Below are 19727 nucleotides of genomic sequence, written 5' to 3'. Positions count from 1 at the left end.
AGAATCTTACAAAAGGTATAAAAAGTGTTGCCTTTTGCGCTCGGACCGCACGCCGCCAGAAAGGTCAGATTGGTGTAAAATCTGCCCGTTAAAATTAGGACAGCCTTAAAAAAACGTCTCTAGACGGCCGCGTCTAAATAATTGACCCACGGCGGCGATTATTAAAATTATGGAAAGGATATTTTTTATTTGTTCAGAGAGGATTTTATAGGTTGCCAGGTATTGAATTCCTATTGTTTTTTTATGTCCTCGAGACCGTTTTGTATTTTGGGTAAAATGTCATTCATTCATACAAAATGATTTTGGTTTTACAGTATAATTTTTGTTTTATTTTGATTCCCACGTTTCTATGTAGTAATTAAATGTACATCCGTTTTTAGCATATTGTTAAAACATCTATATATAGTGAAATGAACAAGTAAGCTTATGAAAATAAGTTATTAACATATTAATACCGTCAATTGCGTAGCGCCTTTTTGTTAAACATGGGAAGTGGACAATTTTCGTGACTAAGGAACTGAACCAGATAAAATGCCCATTACATTACTTGTGCTGAAAAATAAACATTCCATACATACTATTTGCTTGAAAGTATTTGATGTTATATTTAATTCTATTTTATTGAATTTAATTAATGATAGTAGTAAGAATAAAGAATGAAAAAATAAAAAATGTATTATTAATGATTAGAAGTCGAATATAATTGTAAATTGAAATATCTATACATATTTACACAATGTTTCACACTGACAAAAGTCACAATTTGTTATAAAACAATTCATCACAATATAAGCAATAATCAGGGGCTGGATAAAACTATTTCAATTATTTGATTTCCATACATAATATCTGCTTAACGGCAGTCGTAAACCTCTTACATGTTTCGTATTTTTCCCAGTCCTTCAATACAAATACTATCCATCAATTACAACAAAAAACTGGGTAATTTCGTACATTTGCGCCATGATTAAAGCTTTGTGTAATTACCTGATCTAACATGTAAGACGTGATGCCAATAAGAAGAGTAGCCGACTCTTTTATGGCAAATTTTAATCCTAAATATTCTATGGGGATTGAGTTCTCCTATTACACCTCTAATTAATAGGGAATTGAACCCGATGATCAAAATGCATCCAACCGCTCATGACCACATAGCATAGCCAAACCAATGAACCTAATAAACTAAAGTAGTTTCCTAAAAGGTCGGAGCGTTTTGGTCCCAAAAATGTCGACCGCCGCTGTTGTTTGTATGAAGTTGTCACCGTGAAAATGTTTCCTAGCGAAGATAGGTATGAGGCAAGACGTATCGCCACTCGCTACCTCACACAGGAATGTTGGGATGGTTTATCAGATCATTAAGGACATCGGAGGTAGACCAATTTTAAAATACATTGATTCTTTATCCCATTCATAAAGGTTAACGAGGAGTCCAATCGTTTCATTCATGGTTATTAAAAAATATATTATTATTTGGAACAAGAAAAAAAACTCGAACCTTTTTCGTGTTCTACATCATTCTTTGTGTTATTCTCGGTGTGATATTTTGTGTTAACACAACTACATCAAAATGAGTAAAAAATCGGGTAATTTGGTTTAAAACGTGTCGATCGCAGAGCACTACTTAATGGGGCTTGAAGAATAGAAAATCATTGTAGGCATACTATCCGGCAAATTTGGTACATGTGATATACCATATGAAATGTTATTTAATCAGACAAATTGTTGTGAAAGACTTAAATTAAATAAATTAATTCTAGAACTCACCTTATTGAAGCAACAGCAAATCTCAGCACCAAACCGAAACTAAAAAATAAAAATATTGTAAATTAATAAAACACACATTTAAAAAAATTATTTCGTAGTGTGTCATATAACACAAAATATGAGGTGTTCATAATATCACGTTTTTGTCGCTTATAGATACGTATGTTCAGCGTGGTCTATTGTAATCTGAAAGCACAATAGAACAGAGGGATTTCATTTACTCATAGGGAAGCACTTATGTAAATGAGCTATGTCATCTCGATTTTAGGAATCGAATGAATTAAATTAGATACGAATAAATTACGTTGAACCAGGATAAAGTTTATTGATGGTTTTTGTGGTAGGTACTCGTACCTACTTAATAGTATTTGACTTACAATATTAAACGCGTGGAGATTCAATGAAATACACGTTTTAGACACCTTTTATTTCTTCTTGAATCCCAAAGATCCTGATCCAATTATTGCATTATGGCACCCTTAACACTGGGGAAAGAGAGGCATAAACGAATGATGAAAGAGAAAGGTTAGGATCTCTTACCCAATATGACAAGTTACCTAATAAAATTTAAATCTGAATATAAGGCGAAGCAGTACGAAGTAATGGAAAATCATGTGTTTTTAAAATACTGCGAGCTTAACACAAGGCGAGGCCTTTGAAATGGTTAAATCTTTTTATAAGCCCAGAAAAAGGTATAAGGCCTACAAAAACTACTTAAGTTCAAAATCTCCTACGCACAAACTATCTTTCGGTTATGGTTTTATTGTACAATGTGAAAAATTAAGTTCTTTGGAAAATTATTGTAAAACATTTCAATATTTGTGCCTGAACTTTGCAAAATAAATTTAAATACTCTTTTTGGCGATGTTTTTTTTTCTAGCATAAATAAATCATTAAGTGGGAATTTAAACTCTATCACCATCTACATAAATAGTGTTATTGTTAGCGGCCTGATTCCAAATGATAAACAATCGCCTTAAGGCGATGCACTACGCCGTGTAATATTTTAAATTGAGCCGCTATCAATAACAACCCTTACGTAGATGGCGATAAGGTTTAAATTCCCGCTTAACACCGTCCGGCTGTTTTAATTTATGCAAGAAAAAAAACATGGCCAAAAAGTGCCTTTTATTTTATTTTGTGGATGTTCAGGCATAAATATTAAATATTTTTGATCATTTTATAAATAACTTAATTTTCCACACTTTATAATAAAATAATAACCAAAAATGGATTCCTAAGTAGGAGATTTTGAACTTTAAAGCAGTTTTCATAGGCCTTTACATTATTTTTTTCTGGACTTGTAAAAATACTAAAAAATACTCGATTATTCAAGGGCAAGATGTATTTTCACCTGAAGCACCTGAATCATTTCTAGGCGATCAAATTTTCAAACCAAAAACACATGATTTTGCATAACTACGTATGGCATCGCCTTAAGTAGTATTTAATACGGCTTCTTTTTTGTGAGTACAGGACAACAGTCGATCTGCTCCCAACTTTGTTGAGCCAGGGAGGCTTTGCAATCTCCAATTGGGGTTTGTTGTGGGACTGAAGGTAATGGGAAAGGGAAGGAGATAGGGTAGAGGGGGGGGGATGCATTTTTTCGACGTAATATCTACACTCATTTTAAAAGCATAGTAAAATAAATAATCGTAATGTATTTTTTACATCCCTCTAACTCACAATCAACTAATCGATCTATCAAAAGAGACAAGTAGAGAGCATTTTACATTACATAACTCTGATTTGGCGGACATATCTTGCTTCATTTATATTCATGTGTTCTCTTCTGTTAATTATGGCTTATTATGTATAGCCGCCTATAAAAATAGCTCAATCAGGACACCATGACACATCTCCAAATAATAAAATGATGCTGCAAGAGATGACAGTTCCATTGAACAGTTAGATAGTTACACATAAATCCTTTCTAACAAATTCGGCAAAGAAATCAATCAGCAAGAACACAAGAGGAACTACATAATGCACGTTATTATGTTATGACCTAACTCTTTCCCCTGATTCATAGCGCACTGAATACAATTTACCCATTAAACCCCTTGAATTCAAATATGTAGGTAATTTCCGCTATGGCGTGCTGCCTTTATACTTTATACCAATGTACGTTATACATTATGCCAGTTTTGGGATTACACACTTTTTACGTGCTGAGGCTCCACTGACGCCATGATGGACCTCAGAATGATGAAGATGCAGCGAACCGATGAAAATTACGTTGTTTCAGTGAATCTTTGATACCAATATTTAGAAATGATTTAAAGCACCGTTTGTAAATTCTACATTTTTTGTTACTTTGGTTCAATTCTTGTTTTACAGTTGCGTAATTTGTATCTCAAGGTTTATCTATTCGAAGCATTTGCTTGTGGATTAAAGAAGAGTGTACACAAATGCAAAACACATATGTACACATATGGTATAACTCTGTGAAGTCACAAGTACATTTTTTTATGTAATATAGGTTTATTTGCCATAACTTTCAACACGTCTTTCACTTGAAATATTAAGGATTACAATACATGTAATGTCAATATTATTCACTAGCGCAGAGTCTTAAAAAATAGATTAATATATAAGTAGTTAGTATAATTAAAATTTTGAAAACAACAATATATAATCATAATTTATATATTGTTGATTTATTGTTGAAAACGCACATTTCTGGGTTACAAATAACCTGATATATTTGAAAATCTTCTACTACCATCACGTTAGGTGGAAAATTTTTCTTGTGTCGTGATGGAGTTATATTATGGATTAACTAGCCAAGGAATTGAACTCACGACGACTGGGTGGCTACCAGACCCGATGCCCACGCAGCCACTGATCGGTCACATTATAGTAAGGTACTTTATCGTTCGTCTGAATTTCTTAAAATAAACAGTTCAAATTTTAAAAATGACACTTCTATTCAAAGTAAATCCGAGATCTATTTAGATTTAATTGAAGTGGTGTTACAGAAACACAGCCGAAATTAGTATAGTTAATAGGTTAACGAATAGTCTACAACCCTTATGACAGTTTGTAGATACTGTTGATAAGTTCCTTTACTCTTGTACACAAAAATCATGTTTTTTTTTAAGTTTTGAAATTTTTATTAATATTAGATGCACGTCCGGAACATGAAATATCCAACTAAATTTACATATTCATTTCAAATCTTGTTTTAAAATGTTTCATCGGTGTTTGTGCTTCAAACTTAATTAAAAAAAACGTTATGCACTTTAACACTTTCTTGTTTAAATACGCCAAAGAATCACAAATAATAAAAAAAAAATATTGGTCATATTAATTGAGAGTTTAAATCTGTAAAATAATAAGATCTGAATCTTTGTAAACTTTAACCAGTGTCCATGGTGTGCAGTGTAACACATCTTCCATCATTTATGATCCATCCATGGGTCGTTCTGGAGAATGAATCGCCTAAAACAATGAAGATCCCGAACCGAGATTTGACACAAGAACGCCGCCATTTTCAAAGCAGGATATGAAATGTGTTCATTTTGTCAAAGTTCATCTTATTACCGCAGGTATTTAGTTGACTCACAGAGGCTCACCATCGTTTCTACTTACCTGGAAAATCTGAAAACTGTTTTTTCCTAAGCGCGAATGACACAACAAACCGCCTAATTATATAAAAATAAACCTTTGAAAAACGAAGTTTTTTTATGCTTTAATATATGTCCATCTATTTTTGTTAATAGATGTAATTAAAAACACTATTTTTACTGATTATTGAACTTTTCTCCACAGGGTATGGCTCTTAACTGCTGAGAACTTTTAAAATGTATTTTTAAAAATCTTTTTTTTTTCTTGATTAGGGATTGAACGTTCCTCCCCAAGGACTGGAGTCAGCCGCGTTAATAACTGAACCAAATCCCAATTGGGTAGAACCGACATTTTTTTTGTGCATTGACAACTGTAATGTCATACAATTTCAGAAAAATGCGTATATGTCCACATGTGTATGCTTGATTGCCACCAAAATTTTATAGAATGCATTCTCATCGATAACGAGTATATCTGTCGTGTTTCAGCATGATTAGATGTCGGAAATTGGGTTAATTTCTAATTCCAAGACACCTTTACACACTTCATTCTTGCATTCATTCAAGAAAACAAAAGTTAAATACAAATAGATGTAATATCGACGGATTATTTTAGGTTTTTAACTATAATCCTCTATTATATACTATGTTACTGTCGAATGGAAATCACTATTTTTTTCCTAAGCGCGAATGACACAACAAACCATCTTATCACCTCAGGCTAATTTGTTTGGTTTTTTGAACCAATATCTCTAATCCGTAGAGTAGATTTGTTCACTTTTCGGAAAAGCTCATATGGTCCTATAGAAATCGTTGTGTCTCCTTAACCGTTTTAGTTATAAATATGAACTTAACGGTGTTAGAAAGAAAAAAATACCAATCTTTACTTCCAAATAAGTTAACCAGAGAACAAATAAAATGGACACCTCAATGAAACCAAGGGTTTTGATCGCAATTTGAGAAAAATTTACGAAACTTTGTCGATATTAAAATAATTAATTTTAAAATGAAACGATAAAAAGTGAAGTGGCAGTAATGTTTATAATGCATTTGTGTTTTTTCATTACAAGTAAATTTTAGTTCAGACGAAAAAATGTAGGTGAGCCATTTTAAAATGTTTTATGTTTCCTTAAAAAAAATATATTTAAAAAATATTAATATATTTATAAAATTTGAAGGTATATTTCATCACCTTTTAAAACAGTTAAGCCATACAATACACAAAAAATTCTCCAACTTTCTGATACCATCTTTGATAATGTGCCAGAGGCCTTAAGGGTTAATCTAAAAATCATTGGCAGTGCTTATAGGTTTTGTTATAATTTTTAAATCTAGCCCACTAATTATCTGGTTAGTGTCGTTTCGTAAACACAGCCCTCAAAACCTTGTCGTGACGGCTTGAAGGAGACCGGATTACTAAATTCTTGTATAGTCCTTACTAAATATAGAATCTTCTCATACTTTTTTATGACCTTATATAACTACGTATATTTATTTAAAATGGTGTTCAGCAATTCAAATTATCTCATACACCCTAAAAAGGTGAAATCCTCTCATAATATTTTATGACCTTATATAACCACGTATATTTATTTAACATGGTGTTCAGCAATTCAAATTATCTCATACAACCTAAAAAGGTAAAATACAATTTTTTTGGTAATTTTCCTCAAAATTAAGTGAAGCCTACAGTAATTACTATGGTAATTTGTGAAAATTTTCTCGAATGGTCATGCATATGATGAATCGCATCCGTCTTTATTTTTCTTCTTCATTTTCTTATTTCATCATAAGTTATAAAATAAGGATGTCGATGTTGATGTCGATTCGGGTTCCTTAACTCAGCAGGCCAGAACCAAACCAGAAATTCCTTAGCAATGAAGTTCAATTTTTTTCTGTTTTATCGAACTGATTTGATTCCTACTCCTGGTTTCTCATTTTAAGTACAGATTGCAGTTAACATATTTATGTTTTTTGATAATAAAACGATTATCCAAATGGACAAATCGATGGTTTAATGGAACAAATGATAATATTTGCAATAATTTCACCATTTTTGACCAACTCTCTACAGTGGTCGTAATTAATAATAAATTATATTAACATTTGATTATATTATTTTGTCCAGAGAATAACAATAATGAACCCAAAAATATATAAAAAATGTTTGTACGGTATACGTTAGCTAAACAAAGTAAAGATTTTGTCCCGAAAATTTGACAAGGCAATGAGAAGAAAATAGGACTTAAGATTAGCTTTTTAGTATCTGATAACAAAAGTAATTCACAATAATTATTCAGATGTGAGGAGTAGGATGACTAAAAAAACATTTTTATTTATTATTTCTAAAATTAATTATAATGGTCTAGCTTTTCTCCAAGTCTTGTAAAATATTGTAATTCAGCCTGGTTATTTTTGGCTATACGACTGTGCATCTTTTTAATGCCAACAATCCATTTATGTTTCAGCCTATCTTTCGTGTAGATTTTTTTTTCAAGTTTAGCAAATAAAAACATTCTACGGCGTTCTTTCAATCCTTTCCATCGATATATTTGGATGCTGTAATTCCAGTCATTGATCTAAACCTCGTCCCACGAGACTGGGAGAGCAAAAATTCAGCTAAAATAAACAATGTTGTAACTGATTCATCAGAAAATAAGAATTTATTACGTATTGTGTAAATATCTCTTTATAGCCACATCCTAAAGATACGTTATCGAGATGTTTTCCGAGTGTCGGACGTCTATAAAAGTGCTGTTGACCATCCATAATTCACAATTCATATTATTGCTATTCGAACAGACCATTTGTAATGTAATTATTATTATTGGAATTCCCTACTTCAAGTACTAGATGTTAAATGATGATAAATCGAATGCAATCGACGAAAAAAATTTGTAAATGAATTGTGTACATTCTGTAAAGAAGTGAGTGTACCATTTTAAATACTAATATCTTACAAGATACATACGCACGGTGATTTGTCCATTCTGATAAAGAGTCTCCACTGACCAGTTTGATTTTGCAAAAATTGTTCTTTCTTGATAACTTGAATGGAAATTTATTTATTAGCTTGTATACTTAATTATAATATGATATAGCAATTATTGCTTAAATCACTACCAAAATAATTGAAGCACCTACTTAGGTAAGAAGTGTTGTTAAAATATCTTGAAAACCCGCTGTCTTACGTAACCTGGTGATTTTTTTCAAACTCATCGAGGGTTGAAACATTTTAAAAATGGTTGAAGCCTTATAATTATTATATTGTTCTGAACTCATTGCAGAAGACTCATGCATTTGGAATACGAGAAAGATTTTGTTGGGAAGAAATTCGGCGAGAGGATGACGGCATAAGAATTGCAAAAAATGAAATTCTTCATTGTGACTCGTCAATTCTTTGGAATCCAAGGTCCGGTGTTTGATTCCGAACAGTGAATGTCACGAAAACCATGGAGTTAATATTGATTCAAAATACCGTAGAAAAAAATCAATAACTAACCAGTTGAAATATAAAATTACTAGGAACAATCTAGAACTAAAATCAATGACACCATTTAAACCCGTGCTCTATTTACTATTTCCGCATTTCAATGCCGTATTTCACGCTCGAGGAAAAACATTAAAAATCATTTCCAGTCGACTAAAATAAGGCCACCGCTTCACAATATCCGATCATCAGAAAAAGTCTATTCCGTTATGTGTTATTTGTTTTTAAACCGCTTTACTCAGTGCCATCTGAATTATTGACATTTGCAATCAGTCAGTATTGATGGCCTATGACAAATATTGGGAACGTTTTTGTATGTAAACGAGCGACCTTGACTTTGAAAACAGTGGTTGTTGAGTCATCGATGATGTTACTGACTGGTGTGATAAAATGAATGATTATTAAATAACTATAAAATAAGTGCTTTAACGTTTTTTAACAATGTTTTCTTTTGTATGTAAGATCCACCAATATCAACATTATTTTAACCAATGAAGGCATTCACTATTGACTCGGCGACTTTAGGACTTTTTTTTGTTTAAATATGTATTTAACGGTTCCATGATAACTCAACACAGTGACTATTCGACACACCTTTAAAAAGTGATATAAAGTCATTAAAAAAGTTGAAAAAAAAATTTAAACCTAACCTAACCTACTTAACCCAGATAATAAAGTTTTTGTTTCATCACTTTCCATGACTTTATATAACTTTTCAAAGATGTGATGAATTATCATTTTGATGATTTATCCGGTCACCGTATTTAACTACCTTTTCAATCAACAAAGCCATGTCCCATAAAAGCTCGCGTTGGCGTCATTAAATTTGCAAAATGTTTTGTTTGGAAATTCTAGATCAAACTGAGTATTTGCGGCTCTCGACGATCACGAGCTATGAAGCTCTGAAAAATCATTGAGATTTCCAAAAATATTATAATTAATATTATAAATTAATGATCATGCTTCATTTTGAAATAAGAGCAATGTGTTTTCTTGAATACCTCGGGCAGTTATCTGTTACAATTATTTATGACATGATGTATCTGATATCTATATCTGTTTCATCACCTGCTAGTCAAATATCAATATTTTTCTAATGCGTAAGAATTCCTAACCATGATAGCGGTACATCAAATATATAAAAAAACTTGTCACTGCCGACACGAGCCAATTTGTTGATTGATGAAAAAAAAACAATCAATCTTGATGCAATATCAGATAATTCCATCAAACCGGTTGAATGCGGCCGGCCTTGCTTGGAATGTGTAATAACAATATGATATTTAAAACTCTGATTATATTTTATTTTCTAGGAACAACCAGGTAGGTTGGGAAAGGTAAGTTTTATGCTTAGTTTTTACTAAACCACAAAATTCTTAAACCTGCGATATGGGTGTCTTTGGTTTGCGTAAGCGGGTACATAAAAAGGTGATAACCACGTTTAATAGCCGTGTTTTTCGACGTTGGGTATAAGTACAATTTTTTTATCAAAACGGATTTGACCAGGTCAATTCAAAGTCCAGTCTAACTACGTCACGATAACCGTTATTGGATAGTGAAATATAACATGCTTCAATGATAACAATCATTAGATTATTTCGATTGCACAATTTGTATGAAATATTATTTCAATGACGTTCAATAAAGCTACCTATATGGCAACTACTGTAGACTGTAGTACCTGTGGTTAAATTTTCTGTAATAGATTAACAAAGTTACGATTTCGGACTTTTTGACTGAATTTTAAATCACTAATTCAGATTTTTTTTAAATTTCTTCTCTCATTTCTATTTTAATTAATTAATTTTTGATGCGGCCTACCACATATTTGTCCTTGAGACATTGTTAAATAAAATTGCCGAATATTCTGTTTTGTCATGTGTACCATGGGTGTGGTGTGGATAATTCTACCTTGTAAATAAAATAACGGTTCCTTGACAACTCAACACAGTGGCAAATCAAAACACCTTTTAAAAGTAATATACAGTAATGTAAACCTTATCTAATGTAACCTATTGAACCGAGTTTCCTTTTCAAAGGTGTGTTGAGTTATGCAGTTTCCTTAAAATAAGATATCGACAGATTTTTATAGTATTTTTTCTGGATTCATCATCAGTACCGTCACATTTAGACTCTTTGTAACCATCGGATGGTTATTTGTTCTGCGTTTTATCATAGGTACCGTCAATATTAAACAATCAGGGATATAATTACACGTATGTTTAATTGTATAGATTGGAATCTGAGTACGGCGTAACTTGGAAATACCGCCTGTTTTGCACTTTGCCCATGGTTCTATAAATGTTGCCGTCACACATAATATCGGTCATCACTACGTCATCGCAAATGACTTGCTGTTTTAACTGGACAGTTGAACCAGCGCTGGTCCGTGGAGAGGGTTCTACTTTCTCTGCAGGCCGCTCTCTACCACCTTGCATCATGGTGAAACAAGTGTTTACATCGTGCGTCATCAATGATTGCGGATTCTGCACCGCATAGTAACCGGGAGGCTTGTTGGCAGATAAAGATCCGAGATGCGGACAAGTAGAAGATGATTCATATATTTGTAAATATGTTTTTTGCTTGTCAACAGGAGGTGGAGCCAATAGGCACTGTTGAGTGCAAATCATTATAATTATTCATCTGTAAGAAGTGTGAACATAATAATATTATGTTAAACAAAATTGCAATATGTTTAGAAAATTGGGAGAGTCATCAGACGATTTCCCTCCACGAGGAACTAATTATTTTAATTAATCAATACTGCAGTGTACTGCAGTATACCGCAGCATTGAATGATGACGGTTTACCAATCCGGAATTACAATGATTATAAAGGCTTGTAGAGTTTTCCGATGTAGGTTTAGTTTTTAGAAAATATAAAAACAAATTATTTTTAATTATCTTAAAATAGAAAAGCTGTAGGCTAGGGACTGGAAATGATTTAAAGATTAAAAATATCTCTTTACCTACTGAAGACTTACAGATGGTGTTTTTAAATAGCACCCCATCCGTTATCAGAGGGAAGCTATGCTCACTCCGAATGCGTTAATTGAGCTTGTGAAAAAACAGTGAATAGTAAAAATAAAAATTGTCGGGGCTCCTTCCTTCTACCTGCGCGTATATTTGTTGAGTTTTGACATACTTTATCTAGGTAACGAAACTAGGAGAGCATTCAATTTAAAAAATAATTCACATTCACAGGCCTTGCAAATTTCAGTATTTTTTTCGTACAGAGTTTTACTAAACAAACGCCTTAGGAATTACATTTCTACTCTGTTCAGCATTGCTTCATAGTCTACCATTAATGCAATAACTCATTGCCATATATCAGGGTTAATGTCGACCTACGTTGTGGACTTAACATAACCTAACCTCATTTTTATTCCACAAATTCTTATCAGTTACTTCGTCATTTAACACTCGCGTATTTAAATCAGCCACACTCCAGGCGAAAAAGAAGTCAGGAACATCCTAAAAAGACATGATACCTTATGAATCGGGTTACGTCAATAGTCGACGTAACAGTAGAGTAGCATTCTTTCCCATGTCTACTACAGCTAAGGAAATGCTTGATGGTTAGTTCGTTGATAACATCATCGTCATCCTTCTTTTTTCTTGCACAAATACTTTCCAACTAATAAATGAATTAGATAATTAATAAGTGAACCGGGATTATATGCCTAAAGCCAAAATAATACAAGAACATGTATGGATGCAAATTAAGTATTCTAGGAAAGAGTAGTGTGGCATCCAATAATTAATCCATACCTACCACCGAGGGGTAACAGAATGATGATGAGTTAGTCATTTATTTCGTGGCTAGACGACTCTGCGTGCGTGTCAAGGAGCCCGTATTTCTATCTTGAATTGGCCTGGCAAAAAGTAAATCTTTACATAGTATGCAAGTATGACCAAAATGAGGGCAGATGTAAATGTGAATTATGACAAAGTAACGGAACATTCCTTGAAATTGCGTCAGGACAGATAACGATAAGATCTCTTCGACATCGGAAATTCAGCACGTAAAAGAAATATTATTATCGCTGGCGCCATGCCATGCCTGTCACATATCACCTGCCTACGTCAAGTACGAGTAACTACCTGCCTAAACGTATCACCACACCCGCCGCTTTGCTGTACGTATAAAATTATGTACACATACGTGGACAACTACAGTTTTTCAGGAATCGGAGATTTTTTATTGATGATATAGTCTGTTTTGATTCCCGTAAATGGCAAAAAAAAAAAAAAAAAATTTTCTGGTATGTCACATTGTGGGAATTTTCTTTTAGTGTAGGTTATATACCTACCTAAATTATGTTTATTTATTTCAGAAATACATTTTAACAATCTTGTGAAAGAAATTAAAAAGTGTTGCAAAAAGTGTGACAAAATGTGAAATTATGGAAGTATTTAAAAAAATTATATTGTATAGAGACTGCCAATCCGGAGGTCGCGGGTTCAAATCTTGGCGAGCACGAAAAAATTATTAATATTTAAAAATTATTTCTACAATAATATAAGGTGTATTTGCGGCACGATACAGATTGTAAGATATTTTCAGTATTGCCCTGGTCTCTATATACACTATTATTATAAAGTATTCACATAAAATTTAAAAAAATACTTATAAGTTTTTAACCCGCCGGTTCAGCGTTGGTATATTCGACCCAGTCTTAAGCGTTGCAAAGGTCATTTTTGTTTACATCGTAATTAAGGAGGATGTGTGTTAACGCTATACAGCAGTCCTGCATTCTTTTCGGATCGCCAATCATTTCTAATATGGTCATACGTGATTTCACCACACAAGATGCCCAAATTATTTACCCCTCATGGCCTATTTTGTCGGATGGTCCGAGTATTTCCGCTTTGCAATGAAATCCAAATAAACGGAATATTTCTGAATGTTTCCTAAAACTTAAAACCGTTTTTAAAATGTGATGAAATACACCTTAAATTTAATTTTTATAAATGAACATATACTTTTTGAAATATTAAAATTTTCTCCTTAAAAACATAAAAAAATATCACCTTACGTTTTTTCGTCTAACAACTGATCTAAAATCATCTTTAAATAGACAAGTGTATCAAAAAAATTATTGAAACCTTACTTTTTTGTGGTACACTTTTTTTTCATATAGGTGTTCATTTTACACTACTTTCTAACACAGTAAGAGAGAGACAACGATTTCTGTGAGACCATGTGAGCTGTTCCCAAAAGCAAACAAATTAGCCTGAGGAGTTACATAATAGAGTAATCAGTCAACTTTGTATTTCTTCTTTCCGTCCAATCTTCTTTCAGTACATCGGGTTCACATCAGTACTCCACTGTGGATTACTAGCCTGCAACTTTTTGGTAGCAACAATACATTCATGTTCGAATATTCATCGTCGTTTAAAATTTCATATTATTTCGCTCCTCGTAACAATTAGTGTATATTATTATCTCTAAGTTAAATAAATTAAATAGTGTCGCAAGGTGATTGCAAAACAATTCGTGCTGTACAAAAAACAGTGCTTATTAGATATACATCTATAAACTATTAATAATGTCTACGGAACCTTCCAGAAACCACCAGAACTTTAAAAGAAACAAGCTCCATTAAAACGAAAAGGCGAGAAAATGCAAAACTAACTAAAAAGAGACTAGAAGAGACGAGAAGCGGTGGTAAGAAGAAATAAGATTCAAGAAGAACCAAGAAGAGACAAGACCAGCCAAGAAGGAACGAGAAGATGCAATATGTGGCAAAATGAGTCAAAATGAGAATAGAAGAAATAAGAACGATTGGTAAGACGTAAGAATATGCAAGAAGAGGCAATAATGGGGAAGAAAATGCAAACATTAGTAAGAAGAGCAACTAGAATTTACAAGAAGAGACAAGAAGAAACAAGAAGAAACAATAAGAGACAATGAGATACAAGATGAACCGGGAATATGCAAAAAAAGCAAGATGTAAGAAGAGGCAAGAAGAAGGAAGCCATAAAGAAGAAACAAAAATGCTCAATCAATTCCTTTTACCCACTACTAATATTCCCAGTGAAAAATAAACACGATCACTTGAACTTTCTTCCCGTTAAAATACAGTCCATTCCAAATACCGATCGTCGGTACGAAACATTTTTAAATGATTCTGCTTTTAAATAACTTGTCCCCTGGCATAGATATTTTTCAACTCAACATACAAAAAATTAAAAATCGTTTTATTACTTAACTAAATATAATTTATAAATATTATTGGTTATATTAACTGTACATTTACAAATAAATAAATATTTCAGATCTCCATTAATAGAGTGTCCTGCATTCACCTTTATTTAAAGTAATAATTATTACAGATACAAAAATATTACACGGCCAAATAATGTAAGCAGTGATTCCCCTAATGATGCTGTTTTGTTTTTATTATGTTGTATTATTTTTCTCCTGTGGTTTTAGCATGCACCACCATCAACGAATAAAGTAGACGAGTGCAATGTTCATAATTTTTTTAAACAATTTTTAGTTCCTGCTAGACAGAGCGTGATGATTGCTTGAGTAATCTAAAACATATGAATCACGTTAGGGTAGAGTATGTCACGACAAATTGTGGAAAAAACATAACCCATTATTTAATCATTCGATTTGAACGTTGAATGATAAAATTTCCGCAAATGTTGTTGTTATTCCTCCATGAAAAGTCATAATATAGATAAAGGAAAATTTTATTGTCTTGTGAAGGATAATATAACCTGAATCATGTAATAATATACGGAAAATTTATTAAAATTCGTCTAACCGCACGAAATCGTTATTTTAATTCCGATGTAAGTAATCAATATGAATGCTTATGTTGTGGTTTATTTATCAGTATCATGACTTGAAGAAAGGGACATAAACACTTAATTACTTGATTAAAATTACTACTTTCATTATTTTATAATCAGGAGAAAGGAACGTGATAAAAAACATGAATGAGTTGACTCACAGGAAGTACCGTAAGGAATTGTTGAAAATTGCCTGATTTTTTCCTGGATGGTTGGTTTGCAATGTATGCAAGCACAATAATATTGAATATTTATCGATCATAAATAAATATAACAGTGTAGTGTAAGGAGTGTAGAAGTAGAGTGACAAACATTCCCGTGTTACAAATAACCTTATGGCCGCCGCGCAGTGAGGAGACCCAAGACGGATGTTGCGGGTTCAAATCCCGGCACGCGCAACTTTTATTTGATTAATTTGTGAAATTTCTCAATTTACTCATATAAAATAATATATAGTATATTATATAGTGCGAGATCACTTAGTATCGACCTGGTGTAAGACCACCATTCGGAATCAAAGCGTTGTTTGAAATGGCTTTGTCAGTGTTTGGAGATTAGATTTGAATAGCCAGGCACTCTCTTCTTCCTTATCTCATTCCGCTACCCCCCGCCTTCAACCTCACAACATAACCCAATTTGGTATGCCATATTCTCACTGGCTCACTGACGGTTGGGAACGGTTAAGACTCATGCGCGGTTTCACATTTTGAAAATACCTGTCATGTGAATTATTTGATCCCGCGTGGGTGAGAACCAGATGCTTTGACCACTCGGCTACTAAATGCAAGTATAACTAAACACTTTCTTTGGTTGTCGGTTCATGTGTAATGTGATATAAACCTACATATACCTACTGCTGAGTAAGGCGTGAAATTATTCAAGTTCAATGAACTTTTAATTGTCAAAAAGAAAAATTATAAATATAAATTATCAGAAAAGCGATTAAGTAGGTTCGAAAATATTTTATAAATTTATAATTCTTTATTTGACATGTGTGTAAATGTTTGATAGATGCGGCTATAAGTCGTAAATTTTCAAGTTTACTGCCATTCGAAATGTATCTTCTTTTAAAAGACAATGATCCTGATACAAATATTTTTTTTTATAAATGCTTTCAGCTATATAAATTCTACAATTATTTTATCCCGTGATTTTTCATGGGTTTGCGTATATATATTGAAAAAAAAATTATAGGTTTGAATATGTTGAAATATATTTGTAATTTAGTTGATATTTTGTGACTGATATTTGAATAAAGCTTTTAGTATATAAATTTAATAAGATGTTAGCACAAGAAATAAATAATAACACTAAGATAAAACAAGTAAAACTCACACACAAAGCAAAAAAAATAAACTATGGATAACACAGGGAATATAAAAATGTATTCGTAAACGAGACAAAATTCACAAACAAATTAAAAATACACCCTACGACATGGAACAACTTAACTACTACTATAAAAGATATAGAAACATCTGCACGAAAATTATTAGAGTGGCTAAGGAATTGTAATATAGAGAAAAACTTAAAAAAGAAAAAAAACAACCCAAAGGAAATATGGAAAATATTAAAAGTAGTTACATAGACACAAAAATACAAACAGAAAAATACTATAGAAAATCTAAATATTAACTCAAAAAATTAGATGTCAATACAAATACAGAAACTATAGCAAATCATGTGAATAACTTCTTCGAAAACATAGGAAAAGTTTTAGCAAACCGTAAATTGCATAACACAAACACACTAACAAAAAAAAATAGATCAAATATCAATAAAAAACCGACACAACCCAGATTTACAATAAAAACAACCTCGGAAGAGGAAATTGACAAAATACTCGTAATAAACACATTAAAAAACCGAATTGCTCCTGGATTAGATGAGATAACAACGGATTGCATTAAGATATTGAAAAATTAACTTTTAAAACCTATAACACAATTAATCAACCCTAGTATAACACACTCCTGCTTTCCTAGTACTCTTAAAAAAGGACTAGTGATCCCCATTTATAAATCCGGAGACAAAATGGAAATAACTAACTATAGACCAATCACTCTGTTAAACTCGCTTTCAAAGATTTTCGAAAGAGTATTAAAAAACCAAATTATAAAATACCTAGAAGAAAACAAATTAATCTCGGATAACCAATATGGATTTAGAGAAAAAATAGGCACAAAAGAAGCTTTGGCATGTATAATAGATTTTATACATAGCAACTTAGATAAAAGGTACAAATCCATAGCGATATATCTAGATTTTGCTAAAGCCTTTGACTCAATCTGCCACAATTCACTTTTTAAAAAATTAGAAAACATGGGTATCAAAGGCAAGGAACTCCGACTATTAAAAAGTTATATGAGTAACAGAACACAACAAGTCAAAATTAACAACCATACTAGTAAACCACTGCCGATTGCATATGGAGTTCCACAAGGAAGCATACTAGGGCCCGTTCTTTTTACTATTTACATAAATGAACTTTGCAGCATGAAAATAGACGGTTAAATAGTTAGCTATGCTGACGACACAGTTTTACTCTTAAAATCTAAGGATTGGAATAATGTATATAACATAGTGAATCTTAGAATCTCGCAAGTAAAAAACATGGCTAGACTCAAACATACTTACACTTAACATATCAAAGACAACATTCACAACATACAGTATAAATAGCACGGGACAGCCAAAAAACAACACAAACACCATAAAAAATACACGAATGTTTAAACACCAACATCTGCGATTGCCCTCCTCTAGAAAAAACTGAACATATAAAGTATCTAGGAATCGTAATTGACCATAACCTTAGATGGATACCTCACATCAAAAAAATCACAAATAAACTTCTCAAAACAATACACATTTTCCTAAACATAAGAAACATATGTAAAATAAAACAGTTGAAAACAATATATTTTGCACTCTGCCAATCAATAATAGAATATGGAATTATTGCTTGGGGAGGAGCAACAAACTCGGCTATCAATTACATAGAAACCGCACAGAAAACGATCTTAAAGGTAATACTAAAAAAACGAAGACTGACTGATACAGACCAAATATTCAACAGCTGTGACGTACTAGATATACGCCAATTATACGTTAAAACACTACTAATCTACATTTTTGACAAAAAAAATAAATTTCAACATACACAAAATAACACTAACAGACCAGTTAGACAAGCGTACTAAGAAAACATAAAAACTCCGACAGTAAATTCAAGCTTTGGACAAAGACACTACCAATACCATGCTATAAAAGCTTTCAACAGTGTAAAAATTGAAATTCACACACAAAATTACAAAATGGATTAAAGAACAAAAAAGACAATATTACCAAAATTTCATAGCATAAAATAAAAATAAAACCTACACGTAACACACAAACATAAATAAACACACATCACTCACAAACACACAAGATTATATATTAAATGTATTATTTTATCTTATGTTGTAGATTGTATTTAGATTATATTTTCATATTATAAAATGAAGGCCTCAGCACGGGCAAGCCACCCAGTGAGGCCAAAATTACTGGAAAACTTTGAAATGTAAAAAAATCAAATAAAAAAATAAAAAAATATATTAGTTTGTTGTTAACAACAAACTGTTTACTTATCTCGCGGCTTGTACTCTTCTGTCGGAAAAAGAATCTGTTTCTGACAGGTTTTACCATAAAAAAACATTTATTTGTCAGATAATCTGACACATTTTTTTAATGATATGAACCAGTTAATTGTCTATCTATTAACCTACAAATATAAAAATTACATTCTCCTAACAGCTATTAGTTATAAAAAAAACATAATATTTATTGGTTTCACTCATTATTTTCATCATTAACTTATCCTTAATAGGTATGGCGCGTGCCGGCGATTATTTTTTTTGTTAATTTCGCAGAAAACTTCAAGTATTTTTCACGCACTATATTATTAATTAATTTCAGGAATCGCCTTATCTGATCAGGCGCCGGCGCCTGGTATCGAATCCGGTGCGAGGTTAATAGTGATTTTAGGAAATTCTTTAACTTATGAGAATGCTTAGGATTTGGGATTCAAATTGTATGCATTTATGCATTATCCTC

General features: G+C 32.2%; 1 protein-coding gene across 1 annotated transcript in view; it reads right to left on the bottom strand.

The window, feature by feature from the left end:
* LOC149419909 (uncharacterized) overlaps nt 1–19727 on the bottom strand; it is a 128135-nt gene that overhangs the window by 82606 nt on the left and 25802 nt on the right. The window contains exon 2 of the mRNA XM_089637080.1: nt 1765–1803. The gene's annotated coding sequence lies outside the window, so the exon portion shown is untranslated. The remainder of the gene's footprint in view (nt 1–1764; nt 1804–19727) is intronic.

This window comes from Hesperophylax consimilis, chromosome 11 (genome assembly GCF_061612785.1).
Source record: "Hesperophylax consimilis isolate HC1 chromosome 11, BYU_Hcon_1.0, whole genome shotgun sequence".
In the NCBI taxonomy this organism is placed as follows: domain Eukaryota; kingdom Metazoa; phylum Arthropoda; class Insecta; order Trichoptera; family Limnephilidae; genus Hesperophylax; species Hesperophylax consimilis.
The sequence above is the reverse complement of the archived record's forward strand: the minus strand, read 5'-3'. Positions and strand labels throughout refer to the sequence as shown.